Below are 6169 nucleotides of genomic sequence, written 5' to 3'. Positions count from 1 at the left end.
GGTGCACGAGTAAAGAATCAGCAAGGAGCTTCAGGTGGGGAGAGGGCTTTAATGCCACCCCTCCGTGCCCGCCTGTGGCAGTGGCAGCACCGTCGTCACGCAGCAGGCTTCTTGTAGCTCTCCAGGTGGGACAGCACCCAGCCTGCAGGGATCAGGAAGCTGAAGAAGGTCACGCCCAGCGCTGCGGCCTGCTCCTGGGGGGAAGCACACGTCAGTCCCTGGGCCCATCTGCAGGCGGATGTGCGGGGCTCAGCCCGACTTGGACACAGGCTGCCCCACCCATCCAGGGGCCTGCTGGCCCACCCAGCTCTTCCAGCCAGCTTGTCAGATGGAGGAGGGCTGGCTCCGGCCTGTGGGCGGGGCCTCTGACAGCCTGGCTGTCCTGACCTTGACCGCCTTCCCAGGGCAAGATGTGTACGTCTGTCGTGCAGGGTGGCAGACAGCGGGCCTTTCTCTACGTGGTCAGGTTCAGAAGCTTGGGTGGACAGCGTGTGGTACTGAGCCTGGGCCTGGCCACCCCTCCCCCATTTCCTAAAGCTGAATTAGGTGCCAGGTCGGAAACTAATCCTTGCTTCTGAATTCAATGCCTAGAGAGTGAAGAGCAACATTGCCTGAGAATGGGGACCTGTGACTGGGCTCAGATCTCAGTATTGTTGAGCCCCATGACCTTGGGTAGATGACCTAGACCGTGGCTATTTATGGTGAAAGTAGAGTTGTCAGCTCTGCTGGAGCCCAAGGGTAACAGGCCTGTTCTCACTGGTGCTCTCGCTGCCCCCCAAAGCTGCCCCCTCAGCCCTTGAACCGGTCACGAAGCTGCAGTGCACACTGAGCGCCCTCCCTCCTCAGCCCTTAGCACCTGTCATTTGCCCGAATGAGAGGGGGTTCTGGGCACCGGAGCCCCATCCCCCTGACTGACTGCTGGCTGCTTCGGGACGCTGACCTGCAGGCGATGGCTGCAGGGACCCTTTTCCTGGAGTTGGGACTCTGTCCCAGCCATAGGACTGACAGCCCCAGGACCCCCTCAAGAAGCTCCAGGCCTGGGCACGTTCTGTCTCCCCCATGTCCCACCCTGAAACCACCTCCCAAGAACACCTCAGGGCCGCCCCGCCCCACCCCACCGCCGCAGCCTGGGAGGTACTCACTGAGGCAGAGGTGGGTGTTTTGGCCGGTTTGGCGGAGATGTGCACCCTGGGGACCACCCAGCCCCCCAGGGGGGCTTGCAGCAGCCTGATGGCGGGGGCCAGCCTCATGGTTGTTGAGCCAAGCTCCCTAAGTCCAGCGAGGTACGCTCCCTGTGTTCCCCTCGTGTGTCCTCTGCTTGGGCATTGGAGCTTTTTATAGCTCGAGGGGAAGCTGCAGCTGTCCCCTCCTGTCACAGGGCTTGGCAGAAAGGACGCCTGCTTGGAACTGGAACCAGCCTCAGACCGCAGCCTCCAGGCTCTGTCCCCTGCTGTGGCATGCGAGGGGATGCTTCGAGCCCCTTGCATTGCCAGCAGGCTTGGCCCTCTCCGGAAAGTGTTGTCACTTCATGGTGAGAAGGGGACTCAACCAAGGACCAGGACCAGGGAAGTTGGGTTTGAGAATGCAAAAGGGGCAGGTGACACGAAGAGCGAACCTGCAGGACCTGGGCTGTCAGCAGGCAGCACCACAGAGGGCGACTGCAATTCCCTGACCAGGCCTCCCGGCTCAGCGGCCAGCCTTCCCTCTCTCCACTGGTGGGGCAGCCAGGTGGACTGAGCCCTGCTCCGCAGCCCGTCACTAACGGCCTGTGCTCCTGAGTGGTGGGCAACCCTCACAGGTGCACCGTGGAGGGACAGGACCTTCCCAAGAGCCAGCTCTGGCCAGGCGCGTGTCCCTGCCTGCAGACCCCGGTGCAGGCCCGTCTCTCCTCTCACTTGTGTTGCTAAGTGTCTGTCCTTCCCACGCAGACATATGTCAGTAAACGTGTTTTCCTGCCCCTGGGAGCCGGTTCACACCTGTCTGTGCAAACTGATTTCTATAAGAATGGAAGTGACCAGCTGAGACCCGCTGCGGCCCTAGGCCCTGTCCGCTGGTAGAGACCCCAGAACCCTCCGTCAGATGCCAAGGTCAAGTCCCCAGTGTTTTCTCCAGCGTCCCTCCTGATTGCTGGATGCTGAGCCGCTGGTTTTCCTCACCCCCATCCGGACCCTGTGCCCCTCACTGGCCCCAGCACCTTGGCAGTCTGTCCACCCACCCTGCACTGACCTCACCGGCCTGCTCATCCCAGCTGCTCCTTATCAATTATGATATTGTGGGTGCATTGACACTGACCGACGCCCCCACCTGTGGTCGAGTCCCCGTGGCCCTCAGCGTGTCCGCCCCGCTCTCGGGCCACCTGTCTGAGTACCGTCCTTGTCTTCCTCTGGTGCTCACTGCTTGTCCAGGCCACAGCCAGCCCCGCACCCCACTGCTGTCCTCTGCAACCGCCGAGAGCAATCGGGGCGCCTCAGCTCCCATGCCTGGGTCCACGGCCTAAGGGTCCCACTCCTGCCTGCCATGCACCCCTTTACCGGCCTCCAGCCAGACTCCCCATGCTGTCACTTGCCTCGCACAGCCTGTCCTTCTGCTATCACACTGTTCGTGCCTGTTTCCTTGGCACCTCTTCAGGCCTCTGGTTGATTGTCAGCTTTGGTGGCTGGGCGTCTGGTCGTGCTCACCCTTCAGTGTTTGGGGCAGCGTCAGGCTTGCCAGGTTCTCCATCAGTGCTGACAACTGGATGGGAGTGGGTAGAGTTTCCCATGTGCCAGGCCCTGGCTTAGACTTGAGGGAGGCAAAGCTGAGTCAGACACGACGGACAAGTGCAAGGTCGCACCAGCAGCACTGACTTGATTGTCATGGTGAGTGACAAAGGCCACAGCACAGAGTGCGCTCATGAGGTGTCCCCACCCAGGAGCCGAAAAGCAGCCGACGTCTGACCACATTGGTCCCTAACCCCCAGACAGCGTGGTCCCATTGTCACTAGGGACAATCACGCCCATCAGTCTGTTAGAAGTGGTGACTTGATTGGACCACATTGCACGAGGGACATAATTTGCCTTTGTTCTTCCCTGAACACCACACTTGGTCTAACGGTGGGACATGCTCCTGGACTCCCTCCCCACCGCCCTGGGCCCAGGCCAGCCTGGTCAGTGACTTGGTTTCCCAAGGAGAAGCCGAGGAGAGGCCAGGGAGGGAGGTCCTGAGTGTTATCTCCAGCAGAGCTGGGGCCACAGGACATGGGGGCTCTGCCCCTCCTCCAGAATAATCCCTTCCGCTTGCAGCTTTAATTATAGCTTTGGGGGCCAGTTGGGGATAAGGCTGTGGATTAGAGGATCAATCACTCAGGCCTGGCTGAGGGGGGCTCCTTCCCCACCCTTCCTGGCATGGGGGGGTCAGGGGCAGCAGAGTCCCAGCCTTACACTGGGTAGGGGAGGCCCCCAAGGGCGCCTGTCCTCCAGGGCCCTAGCCTCTGCCTCCGGCCTAGAAGGCCCCAACAGCTCCAACCTTTAACCCTTTCCTCCCGTCCTTACAGGCCTTCTGACCTGCCTGCCTTCCCAAGCACAGCCGGCCCTCCTGGGTCCCTGTTCACGCAGCAGGGAGCTGTAGGCCTCACCCCAGCCTGGCATTAAGTCCCCAGAACCATGCGTTCAAACCAAACCCTGCACAGGTCCCTGCCACGCACACCCCACATGGAGGCTGCCAGAGGTGGGAGCCGGCACAGCCTGTGCTGTCAGCACCCCCAGGGCCACAAGAGGCACCCACAGAGAAGCCTGTGAGGGACTTCTTCCCCCACTGCAGTCTACCTTTACCTGCAAAGAAAACACGTGACGCATGGTGTCATGCAGCGTGTCATGCGGGGTTCCTGGTCCCGCTCCCCGCACAAGAACACAGGACATGGTGAGGCCAAAAAGGAACACCTACAGAGCCATGGATAGGGGAGTCATACCACTATAGTCTCGCTGGCGGCTGGGTTGGAGACACAGGAAGCAGGAGCCACACGATCCACAGCCTGCCGTCTGCTTCTCTGCCAAACAACCTCACTTGCTAGCTGCAATCTGCTGTGCTAACTGCAATCCACAATCCGCTCTTGCTAGCTCAGCCACCATCTTCTTGCTAGCCCCCACTTGCTGCTAGCGTAGCCACGGCAGTTATATTAGTGGCCAATGGCTCACTGGTTACAGCTGATGGCAAACTAGCCACAGCTGATGGCCATCCATTCATAGTTGATGGCCATTTACTACCCAAGTGAGCACCTTTCCACATGAGGGCGAGAGCCTGGAAACTGCACTCCTGGTTCTGTCCCCACATATGGAGAAGTGGTGGCAGCCACAGTGGTCACATTGGACAAGGCAGTGAAAGGTCCTGAGGGTGCAGGGGGCGGGGGAGGGCCCCCGGTAACACACCTGAGGCTTGGGGAGGGAGTGGGGCCCACGGCTCAGGGCCAGCAAAGCCGTCCTGGCCTGGCCTGGCCTGGGCAGGGGGAGCATCAGGACATGCTGGCAAGAGCCCTGGTGGGTGGCGACCCATCCTCCAACCAAACTTGGCACATACCCGTGGACTGTCCCTCCTGCCCCTGGTGTGTGTGTGTGTGTGGGGAGGGGGGCCGCTGCCGTGCACACCTACCCTCCAAAGCTGAAAAGCCATCTGAAGGTCTGGATGCCCACCGTGGGCACATGGTGCCACCCTGTGTCTGCTCTGGGAAGCGCAGAAGCTTCTGGGGAAGGCAGAGGAAGGGGGGCCACACGCCTCTGCAGCCTGACAGCGTGAAGGACTCAGAAAAACGCATTTTTAAAATTGAATTTTTTACGAACAGATTTACAGCAAAATTCTGAAGACCCTCCAGACAGCTCCCATGAAACCCACACCCAGTTTCCCCTGTTGTCACATCTTACGTCGGTGGTATGGTTCATTTTATGTGCCACCTTGGCTGGGCCACGGAGCCCCCAAATGCTTGGCCAGATCACTCCAGGCAGGTGTGTCTGTGAGGCTGCTCCTGGGTTAGGGACGTTGCATCAGGGGACTGACAAGCACACCGTCCTCACCAGTGCAGGTGGGTCGCGCATGAGTTGACGACATGAATAAAACCAAAAGACTGGCCGTCCCATGTGTAACAGGAAACTCCTCCTGCTCGCCTGCTTCATGGGTCCTGGATCTCCTCCTGCCTCCAAGGCCTGAAACATCAACTTTCCTTGGGTTTCAAGGCCGCTGGCTTCCGGGTTGGAACTCACACCATCAGCTCTCTTGAGTCTCCAGGTTGCCGAATGCATGGGCATGTCCGCCAGGCCCTTATAATAAATCTATGTCTCTAGCCTATCTACCAACACCGCTGGCTGTCCTGTGAGTTCTCTTTCCCCTGGAGAACCCTGACTGACACAGCTTTTAGGGTACATTTTGTCACAATTAATGAACCAGTACTGACATATCAGTGTTAACTACATGAAGTCCACACTTTATGCAGATGTCCTCAGTTTCCCTTACTGTCCTTTTCTGTCCCCGGACCCCACATGACATGTACTCATCACGCATCCTTAGGCTCCTCTCCTCTGTTTTTGATGACAAGGACAGTTTTGAAGAGCTCTGCTCGGGTACCTTGTAGGACGCCATCTACTGGAGTTTGTGTGCTGTTTTGGGGGGGGGGGGGAGCGGGGTGCTGAGGTTACCACAGAGGTCAAAGGCCCTTCTCCTCACCCCATGTCAAGGGCACATGCTGTCAACATGGCTTGTCACTGTGATGTTGACCTTGAGCGGCTGGCTGCGGTGAGGTTTGTCCCTCTTGTCCCTTGCTGAGTTACTCCTTTTATCCTTGTTGTGCTGTACCGTTGGGAGGAAGTCCGTGCCTAGCCCTCACTTACGGAGCACGTGTGCGCACCGCCTTGAGGGTGCAGACCTGCATGGATGGCTCGGGATTCTCTGCGTGGGAGAGATTCTCCCATTTATTATTGCTGTTATTATTATTATTTTGTCCATATTTACTTATTCCGTCATCATTATTCAGTGATTTAAATCGGTGTGGACTCAGGGCTACAGTCAATACTACTTTACTATGTTACTCAAGCCTTCTGGTTTTGGCATCGGGGTCCCTTCTTATGGCTGCGTGTCCCTTTGGCGTGCCTTCTGTTATGGACTCTTTAGTTTGGTTTTTGTTTTTTTTGAATAAATTTTATTGGGG

General features: G+C 58.4%; 1 long non-coding RNA gene across 1 annotated transcript; it reads right to left on the bottom strand.

The window, feature by feature from the left end:
* Positions 1–29: 29 nt before the first annotated feature.
* Positions 30–2791, bottom strand: LOC109439217 (uncharacterized). Its single transcript, XR_002136468.2, has 2 exons — positions 1143–2791; positions 30–194 (listed from the first exon to the last, which is right to left on the bottom strand). It is a non-coding gene; the product is annotated as an uncharacterized LOC109439217 (long non-coding RNA).
* Positions 2792–6169: the final 3378 nt, after the last annotated feature.

The sequence above is a fragment of the Rhinolophus sinicus genome, linkage group LG06, assembly GCF_036562045.2.
Source record: "Rhinolophus sinicus isolate RSC01 linkage group LG06, ASM3656204v1, whole genome shotgun sequence".
In the NCBI taxonomy this organism is placed as follows: domain Eukaryota; kingdom Metazoa; phylum Chordata; class Mammalia; order Chiroptera; family Rhinolophidae; genus Rhinolophus; species Rhinolophus sinicus.
This window is presented reverse-complemented; position numbering and strand designations above follow the sequence as displayed.